Below are 26,605 nucleotides of genomic sequence, written 5' to 3'. Positions count from 1 at the left end.
TTCATGTGTTTGTTGGCCATTTGTTTATCTTCTTTTGAGAATTGTCTTTTCATGTCCTTAGCTCACTTTTTGATGGGATTGATTGATTGTTTTTTTTTCTTACTGATTTGTTTGAGTTCATTTTAGATTCTGGATATTAGTCCGTTGCCAGATGTATAGATTGTGAAGTTTTTCTCCCACTCTGTGGGTTGTCTGTTTACTCTGCTGTTTTTTTCTGCCATGCAAAAGCTCTTTAGTTTAATTAGGTCCCAGCTATTTATCTTTGTTTTTATTGCGATTGGTTTTGGGTTTTTGATCAGGAAATCCTTGCCTAAGCCAATGTCTAGAAGGGTTTTTCCAGTGTTAGCTTCTATAATTTTTATAGTTTCAGATCTTAGGTTTAAGTCCTTAATCCATCTTGAAGTGATTTTTGCATAAAGTAAGAGATGAGAATGCAGTTTAATTCTCCCACATGTGGCTAGCCAATTATCCCAGCACTGTTTGTTGAAATACGTGTCTTTTACCACTTTGTTTTTGTTTGCTTTGTCAAAGATCAATTGGCTTTAAGTATTTGGGTTTATTTCTGGGTTCTCTATTCTGTTCCATTGGCCTATGTGCCTATTTTTATCCCAGTACCATGCCATTTTGGTGATGATGGCCTTATAGTATAGTTTGAAATCAGGTAGTGTGATGTCTCTAGATTTGTTCTTTTTGCTTAGTCTTGCTTTGGCTATGCAAGCTCCTTTTTGGTTCCATATGAGTTTTAGAATTGTTTTTTCTAACTGTGAAAAATGATGGTGGTATTTTGATGGGGATTGTGTTGAATTTATAGATTGTTGAATTTGTAGACCCAAGTCACTTCTTGGGTTCAAGTGATTCTCATGCCTCAGACTCTCAGGTAGCTTGGACTACAGTTGTGGACCACCATGCCCAGCTACTTTTTGTATTTTTAGTAGAGATGGCGTTTCACCATGTTGGCCAGGCTGGTCTTAAACTCCTGACCTCAAGTGATCTACTCACCTCAGCCTCCCGAAGTGCTGGGATTACAGGCATGAGCTATTGCACCCAGCTGCAACATTAAAGTTTTATATCAATCTTGTTGCCAGGGCAAAAGGCTCCTCAGAGGCCCAGATAAGGTTTGGATTTGTGTTCCTGCCCAAATCTCATGTTGAATTGGAGGAGCAGCCTGATAGGAGGTGATTGGATCATGGGGGAGGATTTCCCTCTTGCTGTTCTCTTAATAGTGAGTAAATTCTTATGAGATTTGATGGTTTAAAAGTGTTTGGCACTTCCCCTTCACTCTTCTGCTCTGCCATGGTAAGACATGCTTGCTTCCCCTTCACCTGCCATGATTGTACATTTCCCAAGGCCTCGCAGTCATGCTTCCTGTTAAGCCTCTGGAAGTGTGAGTCAGTTAAACCTATTTTCTTCATAAATCACCCAGTTTCAGGCAGTTCTTTATAACAGTGTGAAAACTAACTAATATGGAAAATTGGTACCAGGAAAGTGGGACATTGCTATAGAGATACCTGAAAATGTGAAAGCAACTTTGGGATTGAGTAACGAGCAGAGGTTGGAACAGTATGGACAACTCAGAAGAAAGCAGGAAGATGAGGAAAAGTTTGGAACTTCTTAGGGACTTGTTGCATGGTTTTGACCAAAATCCTGACAGTGATTCATACATTCCTGTATGTACAATCCTGACAGTGTCCATACAACAAAGTTCAGACTGAGGTAGTCTCAGATGGAGATGAGGAACTTACTCAGAACTGGAGTTTACTCTTGCTATGCTTTAGCAAAGAGGCTGGTGGCATTTTGCCCCTGCCCTAGAGACTGTGGAACTTTATACTTAAGATAGATGATTCAGGGTATCTGGCAGAAGAAATATCTGAACATCACAGCTTTCAAGATGAGACCTGGCTGTTTCTAAAAGTGTATGCCCATATGCATAATCAAAGAGAATTTCTGAAACTGGAACTTTATATTTAAAGGGAAGCAGAGCATAAAAATTTAGAAAATTTGCAGCCTGACCATGTGGTAGAAAAGAAAAATCCATTTTCTGGGGAGAAATTTAAGCTGGCTGCAGAAATTTGCATAAGTTAAAAGAAGCCAATGTTAATAACGAAGACAATGAGGGAAATGTCTCCAGGGCATGCTGGAGAACTTTAGTGGCAGCCTCTCCTATCATAAACCCTAAGGCTAGTAGGAAAAAATGGTTTTGTGGGCCAGGCCCATGGTCCAGTAGCTCTATGCAGCCTCAGGAAATGGCATCCTGCATGTCAGCTGCTTCTGCTCCAGCTGTGGTGAAAAGGGGTCAATGTACTTCTCAGGCCATTGCTTCAGAAGGTGCTAGCCTCAAGCTTTGGTGGCTTCTACATGGTGTTGGGCCTGTGGTTGTGCAGAAGGCAACAGTTGAGGTTTGGAAGCCACCACCTAGATTTTAGAGGTTTTATGGAAACACCTGGATGTCGAGGCAGAAGTCTGCTGCAGGGGTGGGGCCCTCAGGGAGGACCTCTACTAGGGCAGTGTGGAGGGGAAATATGGGGTTAGAGCCTCCACACAGAGTCACCACTGGGGCACTGCCTAGTGGAGCTGTGAGAAGAGGGCACTGTCCTTCAGACCCCAGGATGTTAGATCCATTGACAGCTTGCACCATGTGCCTGGAAAAGCTGCAAGCACTCAACCCCAGCCTGTGAAAGCAGCTGGGAGTACTGTACCCTGTAGAGCCACAGGATCAGAGCTACCCAAGGCTGTGGGAGCCCACCCCTTGCATCAGCATGCCCTGGAGGTGAGACATGGAGTCAGAGGAGATCATTTTGGAACTTTAAGATTAAATGATTGGCCTGCAGGATTTTGGACTTTAATGGGGCCTGTAACCCCTTTGTTTTGGCCAATTTCTCCCATTTGGAACAGGAACATTTACCCAGTTCCTGTACCCCCAAGTAATTAACTTGTTTTGATTTTACAGCTTTATAGGCAGAAGGGACTTACTTTGTCTCAGATGAGACTTTGGACTGTGAACTTGTGAGTTAATGCTGACATGAGTTAAGACTAGGGGCCTATTGAGAAAGGATAATTGTATTTTGCAATGTGAGAAAGACATGAGATTCAGGAAGGTCTGGGGTAAAATGATATGGTTTGAATTTGGGTCCCTGCCCAAATCTCATGTCAAATTGTAGGAGTGGCTTGGTGAAGGGTGATAGAATCATGGGGGTGGATTTCTCCCTTGTTGTTCTCATAACAGTGAGTGAATTCTCATGAGGTCTGCTGGTTTAAAAGTGTGTGGTGCTTCTCCTTTTGCTCTCTTTCCTGCTCTATGATGATAAGATGTACTTGCCTCCCCTTCCCCTTCTGCCATGATTGCAAGTTTCCTGAGGACTCCCAGTCATGCTTCTTAAGCTTGTGGAACTGTGAGCCTTTTATCCTGAATAAACTCCCTTTCATAAATACATGTATCCTATTAGTTCTGGACCTCTGGAGAACCCTAACTAATACATCATCCAAGAGTGAGCAGTGTTTCTCTCTCAGTATGGTGATCCTGTATTGAGTTTTTGTCTGTGTTTTACTATGTTTTCTCAGATTTTTCTTCTGAGAAGTGATGTTCAGAAAACAAATGGATGCTCTAAAAATCTAGAGGCTCACTTTATAACAATGTGACAATTGACTAATACAGACCCATTCAAATATTCACTCCCATTAGGACCATTTGATAGGAACAGAGAATGATTATGAAATTATTAGGCTAGCTATATTAAAAAAGTCTGATTTGAGGGCACTAGACTTTTCACTGGGAGTCAATTGGATGTGGATAGTAGTTTTCTAGAACAAGTCTTCTTTTTTTAAAAAAACACACTAAATATAATTTGAGCATTTGTATGTATAGACACTGCCAAAAGACAAAATTATAACAAATTTAAAGATCTTATTTGTTTTATTTGTGATTCTAGAATTGGAAAACACCTTATTTTATAAATTAGCATGAGTATTCTGATAGCCTAGCAGAAGAGATTGGTCTTATAGACAGAAAAGAATGGAGAAAAGCAGGAACAGAAAGCAAAAAGTGGACTGGTCATTTCAAAGTTACTTTTCCTGTAAAGGTTAAAGCAAAGGAGACTTCCTTAATATGCTGGCTAAAATGCGCCTGTTTGGAGATTTGACTATTATCTCTCACTCTTCTGATTTCTTCAAAGGTCAGATAAAGATCTAAGTGGCTTTGTGGCATGGAACTTAAGCATAAGTAACCCCATTTTGGTTTGGTCTACTGGGCATAGTGTAGGAGCTCAGTCCAATCCAATGGCCTCCTATAACTTTTATTTAATAGTTCCCCCTTTTAGTCACTGAGGTGAGAGTGTGACAAAAACTTAAGGTAGTAGTGATACTCTTAGTCACAATCATTTTGGGTTTTCAGTCCTAGCACATCATTCATAGGTTATGGTGCCCTTATTATTGTGCATTTTTTTGGAGTTTTCATTATTCCAGCTGGAAAGAGACCATTTAGTATTAATAAACAGATGGTTGCATGTAGATGTGTAAGACTTTTAGAGAGGATATAATGCATCAGGGATAGTACTATATGACTATAAGGAGGATAATACAAAGAGTTTAGAGTATGCCCCTTAGTCAGGGTCCACATGAATCAAGCTAACTGAAATCAAATAGATCAAAGAATGAACCAGATAGAAAATCTACCTATTTTAGCCAAGTAGCCTGTTTGTTCTATTTATTCATATGCAGCAAGAAATGTTAGCAATTGCACAGATTCCTCTCTGTTCAGCTAGTAGGTTGCAATTCTGTTACCTAATATTCCCTAAGTTCATTTGGCATGACAAATCCAACATTTTTGTCGAGTTACCCACAGAGGCTACTGATTGTAAAATTTCAACTATAGCATTATTCTGCCAAGAGAAAAAGCTAGGCCCAGCAAGGAAAACTTAATAGTTGTAGCCAAATATTAAAGGAAACTAGAAAAGTTTAGGATCCAGTTTAGTGTACAGGTAGATGATAAAAACTCAGAAACAATGAACAGGTCTACAGTCTAATAAAAGGTACAGTATTGTTTTTCTTTTTCCTTTTTTTTTTTTTTTGAGACACAGTTTCGCTTTTGTTTCCCAGGCTGGAGTGAAATAGCACATCTTGGCTCACTGCATCCTCTGCCTTCTGGGTTCAAGCAATTCTCCTGCCTCAGCCTCCTGAGTAGCTGGGACTACAGGCATGCACCACCACACCTGGCTAATTTTTTATTTTTAGTAGAAACGAGGTTTCTCCAATTTGGTCAGGCTAGTTTTTTTTCTGAAACATAAATTTTGTCTTAGCAGTTACCTCCATTTCTACCAAAGATAATCAAAGTAAAACAAATTTGTTTGAGCTTCATCAGACTTGGCCTGATAATTTACTTAAGTACAGCAGGAATAGTGATTGACCACATAGGCTTTTTTAAAGTTTGCTTTGCTGGAACTTTGGATAAGAAATTTCAGATAGAACTTGCAAAAGCCTCTCAAGGATAGGAAGCCAAACCCATATTTCCAGTTGTATCCTGTTGTAAAGATAACGAGTTCTTTTTGAACTTATGCAAATAACTATATTGCCATAAAAATAAGAACATTCATGAGTAGTTTCCGAATTCTGGAGGGATCATGTCGAGAGAAAAAGTAAATATTTCAATTTTATTCACAAGAGTATACTTATACTTTACCATATAGCTGTGATCTATAGATAGCTTAAAAGGAAAAATGTTTCCTGGAAAACTAAAGAACCAGCAAAATTTCAAAAAAAACTCAGAAAAATTCATAATTATTCTTTTTATTTTATTTTTTATTATACTTTAAGTTTTAGGGTACATGCATACAACGTACAGGTTTGATATATAGGTATACATGTGCCATGTTGGTTTGCTGCACCCATCAACTTATCATTTACATTACATTAGGCATTTCTCCTAGTGCTATCCCTCCCCAAGTCCCCCCAGCACACAACAGGTCCTGGTGTGTGATGTTCCTCTTCCTGTGTCCAAGTTATCTCATTGTTCAGTTTCCACCTATGAATGAGAACAAGCGGTGTTTGGTTTTCTGTCCTTGTGATAGTTTGCTGAGAATGATGGTTTCCAGCTTCATTCATGTCCCTGCAAAGGACATGAACTCATCCTTCTTTGTGGCTGCACAGTATTCCATGGTGTGTATGTGCCACATTTTCTTAATCCAGTCTATCATTGATGGACATTTGGTTGGTTCCAAGACTTTGCTATTGTGAATAGCTCACGGCAGCTTTGAACTTCTGGGCTCAAGTGATCCTTCTGCCTCAGACTTCTGAGTATCTAGAACTACAGGTGCATCACTTTTTTTTTTTTTTGACAATACTTCTCATATAACATATCAAACAAGACTGATTAACATTCTCTTTTAAAATTGTAAATGTTCAGTGTTTTCCAGGGGCTGAACTGGAAAGTCCTAAAGTTAATTTCAGGTGAAAAAAGACTTAATTTAGGATATAATTTTGGGAAGTTTGTCCAAAATGTTAAGAGCTTAAAAACACTTATTATAGTTGTGTATTTAATCAGAGTGACACTATCAGATTTTTATGGCAAATATAGAAGTTTATGTTACAGGTAGTTAGGCAGACATGTGTGGGGCAGAAGAGGGCTTTCCCACTCACTAGGAATTTTGGGTAATGGTTTGACAATTATCACGTTGTCTGTCTAAAAGTGATAAATTGGCAGCTGGCGCCAGGGAGAGGCCATTTTCTGATGGTTTACACCTGTGGCACTGAAGTGTTAATTGCGTGCAGGTGCCACAGAGAAGCAACTTCCTGGGCATGCACATTAAAAGACAAATGGTGGATTATGACCTTTCAGGGGTAAGCCACCAGAAAAGGGAAGAAAGCCTAAGATGGGCATGCGTAAAACTTAATAAGCACACTGCATGTGCTCACTTTCCAAGGCTAAAGGGGGCACTGTGTATGAGGGCAGCCCACCCTAAGGGAAGAATCATGGGAAAGGAGACAGCCTGTAAAGTCCTAGGATCACAGTTAAACAGGGCACTTGTCCTTCAGGTTGCCCTCTTGGGTCTCTTCCAAGTGTACTTTCCTTTCTTTCCTGTTCTAAAGCTTTTTAAAATGAAACGTCCACACCTTGCTCTCTCTTTTTGCCTTATGTCCTTCAGTCGAATTCTTTCTTCTAAGGAGGCAAGAATTGAGGTTGCTGCAGACTCATATGGATTTACCAGCAGTAACTCAGGTACCTTCTACCAGTAATAGTTACAGAGTTGTGAGCAAAACCTTCATTCTTTTAATATCGAGAAGACTCACTTTTTAAACAAATATCAAAGAACTGATAAAAGCACAAAGCACAACAAATTATCTTGATAAAACACAGTATCTTTTTTTCCTAGCCAGTTACCTAAAAGGTAAAGAAAAACCTTTCACTATTTTCTATTAAGACAAGATCAATATACCAAGAAAACCTTCTTTTAACATACAGAACCAAATTCTAGTTTTGCATCAGTGTACTTTTGATATTAATTCTCATATTTTAGAAAAAACTTAGAACTTTTTTTCTAATCCTAGCCAGGTTGATCGCACATAAAACTTCTTTCACAAGATTCATTTTTCACAGTTGTTTTACAACTTTCTCATCCATTCACATTTTCCCCATATTTTCTTATTTTTCATCTTGAAACAACTACTCTACTTTATGACAAAAATTACTCTCTTTTGCTGGGTGTGGTGGCTCACTCCTGTAATCCCAGCACTTTGGAAGGCTGAGGGGGGTGGATCACTTGAGGTCAAAAGTTTGAGACCAGCCTGGCCAACATGGTGAAACTCCATCTCTACTTAAAAAAAAAAACAAAAAAACAAAAATCAGGCAGGCATGGTGGCACACTCCCATAGTCTCAGCTACTCAGGAGGCTGAGGCAGGAGAATCACTTGAACCCAGGAGGTGGAGGCTTCAGTGAGCCGAGATCATGCCACTGCACTCCAGCTGGGTGATAGAGTGAAACTCCATCTCAAAAAACAAAAAAAAAAAGAAAAGAAAAAAATTAAATCTGCCAACTTTTTCTCCTGGTTACTCTCCCACCATGAAGTCAAAAAGAAAACTGGATAAAGTATTTATAAAGGATAAATCAAGTGAATTTGCTTCTTTTTCAGAGTTATCCATGCTAACTCCAGGCATAGGGAATGCATCCTTGGCCCTGGAGTCAGTTATCTAGTTAAGAAACAAAGCTAAGTTTAAAGACCACCTATCAAACTAAACCAGTCTCCAAAATACACCTTTATGGGAATTTAGCTAGCTACTTTGAAATTCTTTGTAAGAAACTTTCAACTATAAAAGAAATCTGCCTTTGTAGGAGTGTGTCCCTCTGTGCACCAGGAAGAGAAAGAATGTCTCTAGACACTCTTACAATGGAAAAGGCATTGGCTTAAATTTATATAACAAGCCTCACCTTTGACAATTTTGTCTTGACAAGGTTTCCTACTTAGATCTTTGTGCCAGCATATAATGGTGTTTAAGTTCCATGCCTTTAAGATGTAAATTTCCTACCTTGTTTCACCTAAGAGTCATCCCTTTGGAAGTAAAAATTTTGGGTTGTTGGGCTAGCAATTGCTTAGGGCAATGGAACAGATAATTAAAAGACTTATAGTCTGAAAGGAGAAGATAAACCATTTGGAAACTGGGAAAATGAAAATTTTAATGAAGGCTATATGATCTGCTTCTGCCTGTATTTTTATGTATGTCTGTATGTGTATGTATGTTGTATTTGTGTGATATTTTTCTACCTGAGATGATATTGCCAAAATTTACAGAGTTCTGTTTGGCTTAAAGTGAAAAAAGTGCTAATATAAAATATTCCCTCACAAAAATAAGTTAATTCAAATGGCTTTTAGTTCTTGTGATCTGAGATAACCTTCAGTAAGTAAAGCTAGTTTTTAAAAATGTTGATAAAATAATAACATAAATGTCTTCAAAATTGTCAACATTTATATTATAAGCATGCATTTGAAAACCTAGATTTAATATCAAATGAGCTTGTTATCTCCTAGATATATGAGATCATAAAGCTATAAATCCTGTCCTTGGCTAGTTTTAAGGAGCAAATCAAGCATCGTTATTATGAATGAGTCATTAGCTTTGCACTGTAACTAGTGAGGTTTATCTGAGGTGCAGTTAATTGCTAATTAAAAACTTTTGGTCACCATTCCAAGATGGCCAAATAGGAATAGCTGTGGTCTACAGCTCCCAGCAAGATCGACGAAGAAGATGGGTGATTTCAGCATTTCCAACTGAGGTACCTGGTTATCTCATTGGGACTGGTTGGATAGTGGATATAACCCACGGAGGGTGAGCCAAAGCAGGCTGGGGCATCGCCTACCTGGGAAGTGCAAGGGGTTGGGGGATTTCCATTTCCTAGCCAAGGGAAGCCATGACAGACTGTACCTGGAAAAATGGGACACTCCTGCACAAATACTGCACTTTTCCCATGGTCTTAGCAACTAGTAGACCAGGAGATTCTTTCCTGTGCCTGGTTCAGTGGGTCCCATGCCCATGGAGCCTTGCTCACTGCTAGTGCAACAGTCTGAGATCAACCTGCGAGGCTGCAGCCTGACAGAGGGAGGTGTGTCTGCCATTGCTGAGGCTTGAGTAGGTAAACAAAGCGGCCGGGAAGCTTGAACTAGATGGAGCCCACCGCAGCTCAGCAAGGCCTACTGCCTCTATAGACTCCACCTCTGTGGGCAGGGCATAACTGAACAAAAGGTAGCAGACACTTCTGCAGACTTAAACGTCCCTGTCTGACAGCTCTGAAGAGAGCAGTGGTTCTCCCAGCATGGTGTTTGAGCTTTGAGAACAGACAGACTGCCTCCTCAAGTGAGTCCCTGACCCCAGTGTAGCCTAACTGGTAAACACTTCCCAGTAAGGGCCGACAGACACCTCATACAGGTGGTGACCCTCTGAGATGAAGCTTCCAGAGGAAGGATCAGGCAGCAATATTTGCTGTTCTTCAATATTTGCTGTTCAGCAGCCTCTGCTGGTGATACCCAGACAACAGGGTCTGGAGTGGACCTCCAGCAAACTCCAACAGACTTGCAGCTGAGGCACCTGACTGTTAGAAGAAAAACTAACAAACAGAAAGGAATAGCATCGACATCAACAAAAAGGACATCTACACCAAAACCCCATCTGTAGGTCACCAACATCAAAGACCAAAGGTAGATAAAACCACAAAGATGGGGAGAAACCAGAGCAGAAAAGCTGAACATTCTAAAAACCAGAGTGCCTCTTCTCCTCCAAAGGATCACAGCTCTCGCCAACAATGGAACAAAGCTGGATGGAGAATGACTTTGATGAGTTGACCGAGGCTTCAGAAGGTCGGTAATAACAAACTTCTCCAAGCTAAAGGAGCATGTTCTAACCATCGCAAGGAAACTAGAAACCTTGAAAGAAGGTTAGACGAATGGCTAACTAGAATAAACAGTGTAGTGACGACCTTAAATTACCTGATGGTGCTGAAAACCATGGCACGAGAACTTTGTGACGTATGCACAAGCTTCAATAGCCAGTTCAATCAAGTGGAAAAAAGGTTATCTGTGATTGAAGGTCAAATTAATGAAAAAAAGTGAGAAGACAAGTTTAGAGAAAAAAGAGTAAAAAGAAATGAACAAAGCCTCCAAGAAATATGGGACTATGTGAAAAAACCAAATCTATGTTTCATTGGTGTATCTAAAAGTGATGGGGAGAATGGAACCAAGTTGGAAAACACTCTTTTTTTTTTTTTTTTTTTTTTTTTTTTTTTTTTTTTTTTGAGACAGAGTCTGGCTCTGTCGCCCGGGCTGGAGTGCAGTGGCCGGATCTCAGCTCACTGCAAGCTCCGCCCCCCGGGTTTACGCCATTCTCCTGCCTCAGCCTCCCGAGTAGCTGGGACTACAGGCGCCCGCCGCCTCGCCCGGCTAGTTTTTTGTATTTTTTAGTAGAGACGGGGTTTCACCGTGTTCGCCAGGATGGTCTCGATCTCCTGACCTAGTGATCCGCCCGTCTCGGCCTCCCAAAGTGCTGGGATTACAGGCTTGAGCCACCGCGCCCGGCCTGGAAAACACTCTTCAGGATATTATCCAGAACTTCCCCAACCTAGCAAGGCAGGCCAACATTCAAAATCAGGAAATACGCAGAAGACCACAAAGATACCCCTCGAAAAGAGCAACTACAAGACACATAATTGTCAGATTCACCAAGGTTGAAACAAAGGAAAAAATGTTAAGGGCAGCCAGAGAGAAAGGGCGAGTTACCCACAAACAGAAGCCCATCAGACTAACAACAGATCTCTCGGCAGAAACCCTACAAGCCAGAAGAGAGTGGGGGCCAGTATTCAACATTTAAAGAAAAGAATTTTCAACCCAGAATTTCATATGCAGTCAAACTAAGCTTCATAAGGGAAGGAGAAATAAAATTATTTACAGACAAGCAAATGCTGAGAGATTTTTGTCACCAACAGGCCGGCCTTACATGAGCTCCTGAAGGAAGCACTAAACATACAAAGGAACAACTGGTACCAGCCACTGCAAAAACATGCCAAATGGTAAAGACCATAGATGCTATGAAGAAACCGCATCAATTAATAGGCAAAATAAACAGCTAACATCATAATGACATGCTCAAATTCACATATAACAATATTAACCTTAAATGTAAATGGGGTAAATGCCCCAATTAAAAGGCACAGACTGGCAAATTGGATAAAGAGTCAAGACCCATCAGTATGCTGTATTCAGGAGACCCATCTTATGTGCAGAGACAAACATGGGTTCAAAATAAAGGGATGAGGAAAATCTACCAAGCAAATGGAAAGCACAAAAAAGCAAGGGTTGCCATCCTAGTCTCTGATGAAACAGACTTTACACCAACAAAGATCAAAAGAGATAAAGAGGGCATTACATAATGATAAAGGGAACAATTCAACAAGAAGAGCTAACTATCCAAAAAAAATATGTGCACCCAATACAGGAGAACCCAGATTCATAAAGCAAGTCGTTAGAGACATACAAAGAGACTTAGACTCCCACACAATAATAATGGGAGATTTTAACACCCCGATGTCAAGATTAGACAGATCAACGAGACAGCAGGTTAGCAAGGATATCCAGGACTTGAACTTAGCTCTGTGCCAAGCAGACCTAATAGACATCTACAGAACTCTCCACCCCAAATCAACAGAATACACATTCTTCTCAGCACCACACTGCACTTATTCTAAAATTGACCACATAAGTGGAATTAAAGGACTCCTCAGCAAATGTAAAAGAACAGAATTCAGAACTGTCTCTCATACCACAATGCAATCAAATTGAGCTCAGAATTAAGAAACTCACTCAAAATCGCACAGCTACATGCAAACTGAACAACCTGCTTCTGAATGACTGCTGGGTAAATAAGAAAATTAAGGCAGAAATAAAGATATTCTTTGAAACCAATGAGAACAAAGGCACAACCTACCGGACTCTCTGGGACACATTTAAAGCAATGTGTAGAGGGAAATTTATAGCACTAAATGTCCATAAGAGAAAGCAGGAAAGATCTAAAATTGACACTCTAATATCACAATTAAAAGAACTAGAGAAGCAAGAGCAAAGAAATTCAAAAGATAGCAGAAGGAAAGAAATAACTAAGGTCAGAGTAGAACTGAAGGAGATACAGACACAAAAAACCCTTCAAAAAATCAATGAATCCAGGAGCTGGTTTTTTGAAAAGATCAACAAAATTGATAGACCACTAGCAAGACTAATAAAGAAGAGAAGAGAAGAATCAAATAGTTGCAATAAAAAATGATAAAGGGGATATCACTATTGATCCCACAGAAATACAAACTACCATCAGAGAATACTATAAACACCTCTATTCAAATAAACTAGAAAATCTAGAAGAAATGGATACATTCCTGGACACATAAACACCCTTTCAAGACTAAACGAGGACGAAGTTGAATCTCTGAATAGACAAATAACATGCTCTGAAATTGAGGCAGTAATTAATAGCCTACCAACCAAAAAAAGTCCAGGGCCAGATGGATTCACAGCCGAATTCTACCAGAGGTACAAAGAGGAGATGGTACCATTCCTTGTGAAACTAACCCATCAATAGAAAAAGGGGGAATCCTCCGTAACTCATTTTGTGAGACCACCATCATACCAAGGCCTGGCAGAGACACAGCAAAAAAAGGGAATTTTCGACAAATATCCCTGATGAATATTGATGTGAAAATCCTCAATAAAATACCAGCAAGCCCTATCCAGCAGCACATCAGAAAGCTTATCCACTGCAATCAATTCGGCTTCATCCCTGGGATGCAAGGCTGGTTCAACATATACAAATCAATAAACGTAATCCATCAGGTAAACAGAACCAACGAGAAAAACCACATGATTATCTCAATAGATGCAGAAAAGGCCTTTGACAAAATTCAACAGCCCTTCATGCTAAAAACTGTCAATAAACTAGGTATTGATGGAACGTAACTCAAAATAATAAGGGCTATTTATGACAAACCCACAGCCAATATCATATTGAATGGGCAAAAACTGGAAGCATTGCCTTTGAAAACTGGCACAAGATAGGGATGGCCTCTCTCACCACTACTATTCAACATAGTGTTGGAACTTCTGGCCAGGGCAATCAGGCAAGAAAGAAATAAAGGATATTCAATCAGGAAAAGAGGAAGTCAAATTGTCCCTGTTTGCAGATGACATGATTGTATGTTCAGAAAACCCCATCATCTCATCCCAAAATCTCCTTAAGCTGATAAGCAACGTCAGCAAAGTCTCAGGATACAAAATCAGTGTGCAAAAATCACAAGCATTCCTATACACCAATAACAGACAAACAGAGAGCCAAATCATGAATGAACTCCCATTCACAATTGCTACAAATAGAAGAAAATATCTAGGAATCTAACTTACAAGGGATGTGAAGGATCTCTTCAAGGAGAACTACAAACCACTGCTCAACTAAATAAAAGAGAACACAAACAAATGGAAGAACATTCCATGCTCATGGACAGGAAGAATCAATATCGTGAAAATGGCCATACTGCCCAAGGTAATTTATAGATTCAATGCTATCCCCATGAAGCTATGCATGACTTTCTTCACAGAATTGGAAAAAACTACTTTAAAGTTCATATGGAACCAAAAAAGAGCCCACATTGCCAAGACAATCCTAAGCCAAAAGAACAAAGCTGGAGTCATCATGCTACCTGACTTCAAACTATACTACAAGACTACAGTAAGCAAAACAGCATGGTACTGGTACCAAAACAGATACATAGACCAATGGAACAGAACAGAAGCCTCAGAAATAACACCACACATCTACAACCATCTGGTCTTTGACAAACCTGACAAAAACAAGAAATGGGGAAAGGATTCCCTATTTAATAAGTAGTGCTGGGAAAACTGGCTAACAAGATGTAGAAAGCTGAAACTGGATCCCTTCCTTACACCTTATACAAAAATTAATTCAAGATGGATTAAAGACTTAAATGTTAGACCTAAAACCATAAAAACCCTAGAAGAAAACCTAGGCAATACCATTGAGGACATAGGCATGGGCAAGCACTTCATGACTAAAACACCAAAAGCAATGGCAACAAAAGCCAAAATTGACAAATGGGATCTAATTAAACTAAAGAGCTTCTGCACAGCACAAGAAATTATCATGAGAGTGAGCAGGCAACCTACAGAATAGGAGAAAACTTTTCCAATCTATCCATCTGACAAAGGGCTAATATCCAGAATCTACAAAGAACTCAAATAAATTTACAAGAAAAAACAAACAACCCCCTCAAAAAGTGGGCAAAGAATATGAACAGACACTTCTAAAAAGAAGACATTTATGCAGCCAGCAGACACATAAAAAAATGCTCATCATCACTCATCATTAGAAAAATGCAAATCAAAACCACAATGAAATACCATCTCACGCCAGTTAGAATGATGATCATTAAAAAGTCAGGAAACAACAGGTGCTGGAGAGGATGTGAAGAAATAGAAACACTTTTACACTGTTGGTGGGAGTGTAAATTAGTTCAACCATTGTGGAAGACAGTGTGGCAATTCCTCAAGGATCTAGAACTAGAAATACCATTTGACCCAGTGTTCCCATTGCTGGGTATATACCCAAAGGATTGTAAATCATGCTACTATAAAGACACATGCACACATATGTTTATTGCAGCACTATTCACAATTGCAAAGACTTGGATCCAACCCAAATGTCCATCAATGATAGACTGGATCAGAAAATGTGGCACCTATACACCATGAAATACTATGCAGCCATATAAAAGGATGAGTTCATGTCCTTTGCAGGGACATGGATGAAGCTGGAAACCATCATTCTGAGCAGACTATCACAAGGACAGAAAACCAAACACTGCATGTTCTCACTCATAGGTTGGAATTGAACAATGAGAACACTTGGACACAGGATAGGGAACATCACACACTGGGGCCTGTCAGGGAGTGGTGGGCTGGGGGAGGGATGGCATTGGAGAAATACCTAATGTAAGTGATGAGTTGAGGGGTGCAGTAAACCAGCATGACACATGTATACCTATGTAACAAACCACCTTGTGCCCATGTACTCTAGAACTTAAAGTGTAATAAAAAAATAAAAAATAAAAAATAAAAAAAACTTTCCCCAATACCCCTCCATGAAGACTTGCAATATAAGTGGCATTGGTAAGTTTTGACAGTCTCTACAGAGAGTTTAAAGAAGAAAAAAATGAATAAATTAGGTGGATGTAAATGGGATAAAAGTGCAGTGGCACCCTCTCGGCTCACTGTCACCTCCGCCTCCCAGGTTTAAGTGATTCTCCTTCCTCAGCCTCCCGAGTAGTTGGGATTGCAGGCATGTGCCACCATACCTGGCTAATTATTTTTGTATTTTTGGTAGAGATGGGCTTCCACCATGTTTGCCAGGCTGGTCTCGAACATCTGACCTCAAGTATCCACCCGCCTTGGCCTTTCAAAACGCTGGGATTACAGGCGGTTGAGCCAATGCTCTCAGCCTATTTTTTTTTTTTTTTTTTTTCTTCTGAGACAGGGTCTCACTCTATCTCCCAGGCTGGAGTGGAGTGTGGTGACTTGATCTTGGCTCACTGCAGCCTCCTCCTGGGCTCAAGCAATCCTCCCACCAGTCTCCTGAGTAGTTGGGACTACAGGCGCACACCACCATGCCTGGCTATATTTTGTATTTTTGTTGTTGTTTTTGTTAGAGATGGGGTTTTGCCATGTTGCCCAGGCTGGTCTAAAACTCCTGGACTCAAGTAATCCACCCATCTCAACCTCTCAATATTCTGGGATTACAGGCATGAGCCACTATGACTGGCCTCAGTTTTTCTTATCAATTAGTCACTTAAGCTTTTCATTTGTGTTTTGTAGTCTTTTGAAAGAGACAATAAGAACATTTTTGAAATATTTTAGAAGCTTCTGCACATTAATGGGCATCTCTGGGTGGGCCTAATCCAGGAGCCCTCATTTTATTTTATTTTCTTGTATTTTTTTGAGATAGGGTCTTACTCTGTCACCCAGGCTGGAGGGCAGTGGCATCACAGCTCACTGTAACCTTGAACTCCTGGGCTCAACTGAACTTCTGCCTCAGCCTCCCAAGTAGAGATAATTTTTTGTAGAGAAGGGGTCTTGCTATGTTGCCCAGTTTGGTCTTAAACTCCTGGCCTCAAGTGATCCTCTTGGTTTGGCCTCCAAAATCATTGAAATTAGAGGTGTGAACTACCATGCCCAGTCAGGAGCCTCCATTTTTAAATGTACATCTTTCTGTGTAGTGTTGTTTAATGGCCATAATAATTCTAAATTATATCTAGTAAGATTTCGCCATTTTTGTAAGTATATGTGGCTTGTGGGAGCTAATATTTGTGCATGTAAAAGGCAGGCATAGACAGAGTACTTAGTTTAGAAATTAATGATTCATTTTTTTGCATTGAATCTTGGATCTTTCAGAGCTGAAATAAAAGCCTAAGAGGGACATGCCATAGGGTTGGGTTGTATAATGCTTTTACAGTGTACCTTGTTACACAACATTTTCTTGAGATTAAGGGGTTAATATCAACTAGCCCATTCTGTGAACAGCTTATCCTTTCACAGAAACATTATTATTATTATTTTTTTCAGTGGCAACACTCTGGAAGCTCTTTACTGCCTTACCAGTGCCCACTAGACAAGCCTTGGCTTTGGCTCTAACATCCCCTTGACCAACTTAGCCAATGGCTTTACAGTTTCTGTCTGACTCGGTCAGACATCTGAGGACTTTCTTACCTAAATGCCCAAGAAGTAGAAATGAAGAGGATAGAACCCAAATACCTGTGATTCTGAAAGCTCAAAGTTCATCCCCTGCAGTAATAACCACATACTGCCACTGCTATCATTTTAAAAACTGTAGCTCTTGACTGGGTGAGGTGGCTCAAGCCTGTAATCACAGCACTTTCAGAGGCTGAGGCAGGCAGATGACTTGAGCCCAGGAGTTTGAGACCAATTTAGGCAACATAACGAAACCTTGTTTCTACAAAAAATACAAAAATTGGCCGAGTGTGGTTTCTCACCCTTGTAGTACCAGCTACTCGGGAGGCTGAGGCTGGAGAATCCCTTGAGTCTGGGAAGCAGAGGTTGCATTGAGCCCAGATTGCACCTCTGCACTCCAACCTGAGTGACAGAGTAAGACCCTTCCTCAAACAACAACAACAACAACAACAACAACAACAACAGCAGCAGCAGCAACAACAACAGCAACAACAAACCAAAAAACACTGTAGCTATTGCCAGTATCTCATTGGCCACCACAAGCCCAAAAGTCAAGTTCCCTCTTAGAGCACAAACTAATACTTGTTACCCCAAGGTCAAATGCTCTCTTACAGGACAAACTAACCCTGGATTCAAAAGCCAATAATATCAGGGAGCTGAATCCAAAACGAGCAGAGTCCAACCTGACAGGAACTTACAGCCTTAAGGACTCCGTGAGGAAGACAGGGGACCTCAAAAGGGGTCAACAGTGTCTTTCCTGCATCTCTCAAGGGGTCTTGTGAGTTGCCAACTATCTTCTTAAGGTCCCTTTTTATGACTACCAGGACTATCAAAAGACAAAACTGCAACAAACTCAAATATCTTTATTGGTTTTTATCTGTAATTCTACAATTGGGCAATATTTTATTCTGTAAAATAGGATGAGAGTTCCGACGAGCTGAGGAGAAGAGGCTGGTTTTATAGGTAGAAATAAACTGAAGAAAGCAGAAACAGAAAACAAAAAGTGATTGGTCATTTCAAAATTACTTTTCTTGTAAAGGTTAAAGCAAAGGGGAGTTCCTTATCATGCTGGTTAAAACAGCTCTGCTTGGGTATTTGGCTATAATCTCTCTCTTGATGTCTTGGAATGTCATGTAAAACTCTTAGTAGCTTGGTGGCATGAAACTTCAGCATAAGTAACTCCATTTTGGTTTGGTTTGTTGGGTGTTGTGTAGGAACTTAGTCCAAACCAATGGCCTCCTATAAAATTTATTTAACAACACTTTACTTGTATTATATCATCTTGTTCATTCAACAGCCACTGAGGAGATAGAATAATTTATTCAAGGTCATATAGTGATGGAGAAGACTTGCAACCAAGATTTTTCTGATTACAGAGCCTGTGCTTTTCATCACTGCAACATTTTTTTCCAACTTTGTTTGCTCATAAAGTACATGTTATGCAGATTTCTAGGCCTCTTTCTTAGACATTCTGGGTTAGTGGGTCTGGCACAAAGTCCTGAAATCTTAATTTTTATCAAGATCCATAGTTTACTGGATAAATGAATATAGGAGATCTTGCTCTATACTATATTCTCTAATATTAGGTAATGAAAATAAGCTTTTCTCCATTCTTAAATTTATATTTCTTACCTAAAGAAGTGAAACCAAATCAGAACATGCCATCTTACATGTAATGAGAGGCAAAAGCTTTTATCTAACAGATAGTTACAACTCTCCATTCTTTCTACATATAAACATGATCAAATGTTCATCATCCTTATAAAATGGCTATCACCTTCCCTTTCTCCTGCCTTTCCCAACCAAGATTCTTGAAACAGACACCTGCCTTCATGGTCTGCAATTCCTTACTATTTTGAATTTCTCAACCCACTGTATTTTGGCTTCTGCTTTATGTCATCATAGAACTGCTCTTCACCAATAACTTCCTGTTTGTATTAATATCCACTCTTACCTAACCTGACTTTCCTAGAATAAGTCTTAATTTCATTAAACTTTATCTGAATATTGCTTAATTATTTTATCAGGAATTGTCATGTCTTCCCAGAAACAAGTTGTCAATTACATCAAGTAAAAAGTTCTGTCTCAGGCCAGGTTTGGAGCAATTCTTTTCAGTGGCAGCTGATTTTGAAAAGCAAGGAATAACATGTGCAGTATAAAATAAGTGATGAGATGAAAGCTAAAATGAACATCTGGAAGAAAAGGAAGAGCATAGCCAGATGGGGTAAAGTCCAGAAAGAAGAGTGAACAGAGCTGGAGGTACAATGGTAAACTATGTCTCACTAAAATCTTCCAGCTCCATGAAAAGGGCTGTGGCTTGATGTTTATAAATGTGTGGAAGGAAAGAGAAGACTGTAATAATCTACCTGTTTACACAATATACATAGGGAAGTTACAACTAAACAATTGATTTTAATATCACTTCATTTTACCCAGGTATTTCAGGAAAATTTTTAAAAAGATTAACACTTTTACAATGTAACCCAAAAAGTATCTGAGAAAGGTCTCAATCAATTCAGACATTTATTTTGCCAAGGATAAGGACAATGACTGGGAGAAAAAACATGAAATGAGAGAAACAGTCTGTGGCCTATGCCTTTCTCCAAAGATGATTTTGAGGGCTTTGGTATTTAAAGGGGTAAAGCAGGTTTTTGGGTAAAAATGGAAGGTGTGATCACATTACTGAATCTACCTGTTGCAAGAGAAAAGGAACAGGTAGGGGAATAGTCAAGTTTTCATCTCATATTCAGGCACTTTACCTAAGATAAAGTGAACATAGAATAGCTACCTGTGGAAAATTTTTAAACCTTTTGTCTGTAGATATCTGCTTAAGAATGAAAGGAAAGGCAACTTCTTCAATGACTCAGCTTTCAGATCATTTTTTTTCCTTTTGGCATAGAAAATTGGAATTCCAAATTTTTATTTTCCTTTTACATTTTTTCTTCCTCTTTTTTTAAGAAATCTTTCAGAGGCAGTATTTTAGAAGAAAATGAGTCTCTGGTCTTGGGTTTTGTCTGATCTCTTGTGGCTAGGACAGTTTATTCCCAGACAAATAGGTCCCACATTGTTAGGAAAGCTCATTTTTAGCAGGTTAGGAAGCCTCATGTCTTATGAAGAAAAAATAGGGACAGGAATAGAGAAAGACAACTATAAACAAACAAACAAAAAAAGGAAGAACAATCTTGGAAAACTGATACAGACCATATTATTCAGAAGTTCATACATCAATAGGCAGGCATAAAAGTGGTTTATGTATAAAAATAGGTTGCTGTTATTTTCTTCCGAAGTTTAAATTGTCCAGCTTCAGTTCACAAGGCTTTAAGAAAAGCGTAGCTTAATTTTTAGAAATTTGAGATCAGGGAAAACATAGGAAAAAAATAAAAGAAAATAGAAAAAAAAAACAACATTATTTTGGAGCCTCAGAGCCAGGAAAAACTTTAGAATTTGGTCTGAATTCTAGATAATAATAAAAATCAAAAAAATTACTCAAGGCTAGAATCTAATAAGTCATACTATAGTTTGAATCATGATTTTTCTCTCTCCAATCCCTATTTTGAGACAAAATTACAGTAGAACCGATTTGTTGCAGTATAAGTTTTAGTCTTATTATACTTGGCCTGATTATTTGCATAAAGCGTAGCAAGAACAATTATTTGTCACATAGGCTCTTTTTAAATTGGCTTTGATGGAACTTTACAGAAATCTCAAATTAGATTTTTTAAAGCTTTGAGCCGAGCCACAGATTTATTTGTGCCCGAAAATACCTGTATGAGTTGGGTAAATTCCTCTTCTCTCAAGGTCCCAAGATATCTTGGGGTGCTTGAGCCTGTCAGAAAGTGACATTCTTTACTTACTACAGGCCAGGAACCCTATATAGGGACTGTGTAGACAAAGTATGAGGCCAGTTTTCCCAAGGGTCTTTTATTGCCTCTATAAATCAACTTTGATTCCTTAAAGCCATCTGTTTATATTTGAAAACATGCCATTGCAGTCAAAGCCTTGGTAAAATAATTAGTCTCCAATTGTGATCTGTTGTGGAAAACACAGATTCTTATTGCACTTATGCAAATAACTATATTGCCATAAGTTAAGAATAATCACAAATGGCTTCTGAATTCTAAAGAAATCAGGTAGAGAGAAAGAAATATGATCCAGATTCTTCTCACAAGAGTATACTTTACCCAATTGCTAAAAGCTATAAATATCTCAAAAGTAAAAAGTTTTCTTGACTTTAGAAAACAAAAAAGAAAGGATCAGCAACATTTTAAGAAAAAAATTATAAAAATAGTCTCTTGGTCTTTTGTTAATTTAGTCCATGCTGTTCTTGTTTTCCCCAATATTGGGCCAGCACTTGTTATGAATATATTAACTTTCTATGAGAGTCCTGGAAATTGTTTTTGTTTTTTCCTTTTCTATTTTAGTGGCACAATTTTCAAAGTACCAGAGATCTGCATTTAAGAGTACCCATCAGAATCCCATGGCTGATTATAAACTGCTTTTTGAAATGGATTGAAATAAGACAACAATTGTCTGTGAATGACGAAAGTTTTAGGACAGCCACAGTTAAAGACACAATTGACAAGGAAATCTGGTCATCTCTGTGGCATACAACAATTTAACATAACAATTATAATTATTACTGATAATATATACTGAGACATATCAGAATTATACAAATTTTATATAATTTTGTAACACATACTAATAAAGTATTTAAATGAATATAACTCAAAGAAAGCTAAATGTTATTTTATATTTGGCAATGCTTCTTACATGATTTTAATATATTGCACAGTCAAATATGTCTCTTTTGGACGTTGGAGGACCTAATATATAAAAGGGTTAATCAGGTAAAAAAAACCTTATTTTGAATTTGATTTTGCAAAGTTTGTCAAATGTCAAAGGTTTAAAACTCTTAATATTAAAAAATAGAATCCACATCACTATAACGATATTTCAAGTTATCATTTAGTTAGCCAAAATGAAACCTCAAAGATTTAACAATGGCAAAAACCTTTATTCTTCAGAGAGGAAACTTAATTTCCCCAATAATAAGCCCTAATTAAGACAGCATGAGGCCAATTAAATCTGCCTCTCAAATCTGATAAACAAATCTATAAAATTGTGAGCATCTTGATCATAGGATTTAATTTTTTTTTTTGAGATGAAGTCTTGCTCTTGTCCCCCAGGCTGTAGTGCAGTGGTGTAATCTCGGCTCACTGCAACCTCCGCCTCCCGGGTTCAAGCAATTCTTCTCCCTCAGCCTCCCGAGTAGTTGGGATTACAGGTGCCTGCCACCACGCCCAGCTAATTTTTTTATTTTTAGTAGAGACGGGGTTTCACCATGTTGGCCAGGCTGGTCTCGAACTCCTGACCTCAGGTGATGCACCTGCCTCGGCCTCCCAAAGTGCTGGGATTACAGGGGTGAGCCACTGTGCCCGGCCCCAGAATTTAATTTTAATAAACCTTTCATTTTTTAATTTTTAATTTTAGGTTTTTTTTTTTTTTTTTTTAAATTTTATTTTGAGATAGAGTCTCTGTTGCCCAGGTTGGAGTACAGTGGCATGATCATGGCTCACTGTAGCCTTGTCCTCCCAGGCTAAAGTGATCCTCCTGCCTCAGCCTCCTGAGTAGCTGGGACTACAGGCATGTGCCACCACACCCAGATAAATTTTTTGGTATTCTTTTTGTAGAGATGGGGTTTTGTCATATTGCCCAGGCTGGTCTTGAACTCCTGGGCTCAAGTGATCCTCCCACCTTGGCTGCCTTCCCAAAGTGCTGGGATTACAGATGTGAGCCACTGTGCCCAGCTATAAACCTTTTTATAACCTTTTATAATTTAAAAAATGGGTTAATATTCCAAGAAACCCTTTTTAACCTGACACAGGAGCCCACATACTGGTCTTGCATCAGTGTGCCTTTGAAATTAATACTTAATTTATAGATAGACTCTGAACTAATTTATCTCTCAAATTTGGCCCTTACAATCTCCTGTGTCCATCTCTTCCCTGATAGTCCCTGGGCCTAGAGGGGCTGAACAGTTTTAATTTCTGTCCCCGTGTCTCATGAACACAGTTTATTTTGACTGTCAACTTCTCCTGGGTCAGAAGATGAGGCTTTAACTACTGTCAATGTTTAAGATTCAGCAGAACTTGTCTTTCTTAGATCCAAGAATCAAAGCCCTGTAACTTATCACCGCAAGGACTTTAAAAGTTACATATATGTAATTAACCTTACTTTAAAAATTTTTAATTTCAATTTTCATAAACAAAGCAAAACATAATCACAATTACACAGGAATTATTTTGATAAAACATAAAATCTGTTTGTTAGGTCGGTTACCAAAAGGCAAAAAAGTCCTTCTGAAATACGATTGATTTTCCCTATGAGGAGTCCATTTAGATAACTTGGAAGTCAAAACTAATGAAAATAGTACTTGAATTAGTTAGACATAGGAAGAATGTATTCTGGGTCATAAGTGAAATTTTTTAGCTTTATAGAAAAGTTGAAAACTAAAGCACAGAATGTTATATTGGAAGAAAACATTTTCTTTAGACTTTTAATATAAAACATTTTTAGCATCAGGCAACAACAGCAGTTAGAACCTGAGGAAAAAAGTTACAACAGCTGATGAAGTTGAAAGAAAGAGGTATTACTTCAGGCCTTCTCAAAGGGGACAGAAAGCTGAAAACAGTGGGACACAATAAAAGTTGAACTTTTGGGTTAAAAACAAAATTAAGGCCAGGCACAGTTCTTATTACTCATGCCTGTAATCCCAGCACTTTGGGAGGCTAAGTTGGCTGGATCACTTGAGTCCAGGAGTTCAAGACTAGCCTGGGCAACATGGCAAATGCCCTCTCTACTAAAAATACAAAAAATTAGCTGAGTGTGGTGGCACATACCTGTAGTCCCAGCTACTCAGGAGGCTGAGGTGAGAGAATCACATAAGCCCGGGGGGTCAAGGCTGTTGTGAGCTGAGATCGTGCCACTGAACTACAGCCTGGGTGACTGAGTGAAACCCTGCCTCAAAAAAGAAAAACAAGTACAAAATTAAAATCTCTTCTAATTTTATTAAGAGTAAATTAATACCTTAAGAAAATTTTATTGTTCTAACCAATTCTTAGTGTATTTTAAATATCCAAGTTCAATCTCTAGTACTATTGCAAATAATTCATATAAATTTATTTATATAAATTTATATAAACATTATAAATAATTTCCTTTTAATTATAGGCAACTTGATCCAGTTTTTAAAATCACAAGTTCTCTTTTTAAAACTTTATTACAACTTACACAAACCATTTACAACGTGCTTGGACTTGCCTGTTTTATCCTAAACACTCCTCTTTTCTAAATAACCAGTCATTTTATTTTAGGGCAAAAATTTACAATATTCTTTTTCATATAAAATTATTTTCGTTTTATCTTTTCTTACGAAAAAGTCTCTTTATATTTATAACTTCCTTTACATCACTCTTATTTACTAGTTTCTTTTGCCCATTTTCATAAATAAGCTTTAAATAACTTTTGAATTAGACAAAAAGAATTTTCCTTTAAATAAGGATACTTTTTTTGAAAGAACATGTTTTCCTATAATGTAATTTAAAAAATTTAAAATAATGCAGATATTTAATGAATGTCAGTTATTTAATTCAATATGACTTTAGATTCCAATTTATATGGCAAGTTTATTTACAAGAATTTATTCCATTACATTTATCTAATTAATTAAAAAATAGTTTACCTAGATTACTTATGAAAATTGTGATAGTCATCATTTGAAGTTATTTCCCTATTAACCATTTTAATAGCTGGTGAATATCAGGTTTTTTCTTAAATAAGAACTTTAAGATTAAGTGAATTTTTTTTTTTGTCAGTAACTCAGGATTTAGCTGTTTCTATTAAATCAACAATATTAAATTTCTTATTTATAAAAAATACACAAAGATAATTTTCTCTTGAGCTGCAAGCTTTATAACCCTTATGCTAAATTCTGACACCTATAATGTCTAGCAGAGATAAATATTAGACTTCTTGACCAATAAATCTGAACAATAACATATGTGGACTATTCTGAAGCCATTTCTAATTTTATTTTACCAATAATTTCAAACCAGCTTATTTATTTATTTATTGAGACAGAGTCTCCCTCTCCCACCCAGTCTGGAGTGCAGTGGCACGATCTTGGTTCACTGCAACTTCTACCTCCTGGGTTCAAGTGATTCTCCTGCCTCAGCCTCCTGAGTAGCTGGAACTACAGGCACATGCCACCAGGCCTGGCTAGTTTTTGTATTTTTAGTAGAGACAAGGTTTCACCATGTTGGCCAGGCTGGTCTCAAACTCCTGATCTGAGGTGACCTGCCCACTTCAGCCTCCCAAAGTGCTGGTATTGCAGGCATTAGCCACCACTCCTGGCCCAAACCAGCTTATTTATTAAGAATTTACTTAAGTCACATGAACTTGAAAAAGGATTTGGGCTCAAAGTTTCTATTTTTCTGATACAGAGTTTATTTAAGTTTTTTCTATGCCAATTAATCAGAACTCTTTTATATATTTTTGGTAGTGAAACATTATATATATATATGACACATAAATCCATATACACCTTAGACATGCAGATAGAAGTAATCTTACAGACTTATAAGACTTCCTTTTTTCCTATTTTAGATTTCCAATTTCTTGATAACCTCTTTCATTACCCTAGGCAATTGTCATCTAGATAGCCCTAAGTTTGTATACTAAATGAATAAGTCCTTGGTGAACATCACAGCAAAATTTACATCTCAAGATACAGAGACAGAGAGAAAGAGATAGAAAGATTCTGCTGTGCCAGTGGAGATTAAAAATGGATGCCAAGTCAATCATAAAATTATAGAACTCTACTATAGGATTGCGTCAGGAGACCAAGTGTATTTAGATGGGTAGTTTTAAATTTTGCCTTTAGCCTCTATCCTTTAGATGCATCTCTGAGCTCTCGGCAGAGCTAACACTGAGTCCTGATTATCCAAAAGGATAGCGATAACATGGAATTAGGTCACATAATGATTTTATAGTGAACTTTGTTACAAAGACTTTTTTAACTGTCTAAACCCCACCCTTAAACACTCAACAGTAGCTCCTGTTGTAATAATTATTTCATTCAAAAAAGAAATCAGGGCCTGGTGTGGTGGCTTACATCTGTAATCCCAGTACTTTGGGAGGCCAAGGCAGGTGGATCACCTGAGTTCAGGAGTCTCGAGATCAACCTGACTAACATGGTGAAACCCCATCTCTACTAAAAATACAAAAATTAGCCAGGTGTGGTGGTGCACGCCTGTAATTCCAGCTACTTGGG

The 26,605-nt window shown here is 38.4% G+C and overlaps 1 pseudogene; it reads left to right on the top strand.

The window, feature by feature from the left end:
* LOC102119733 (heat shock protein 83-like) overlaps nt 1–26,605 on the top strand; it is a 53,082-nt pseudogene that overhangs the window by 20,610 nt on the left and 5,867 nt on the right.

Source organism: Macaca fascicularis, chromosome 4, assembly GCF_037993035.2.
Source record: "Macaca fascicularis isolate 582-1 chromosome 4, T2T-MFA8v1.1".
NCBI classification, from domain to species: domain Eukaryota; kingdom Metazoa; phylum Chordata; class Mammalia; order Primates; family Cercopithecidae; genus Macaca; species Macaca fascicularis.
This window is presented reverse-complemented; position numbering and strand designations above follow the sequence as displayed.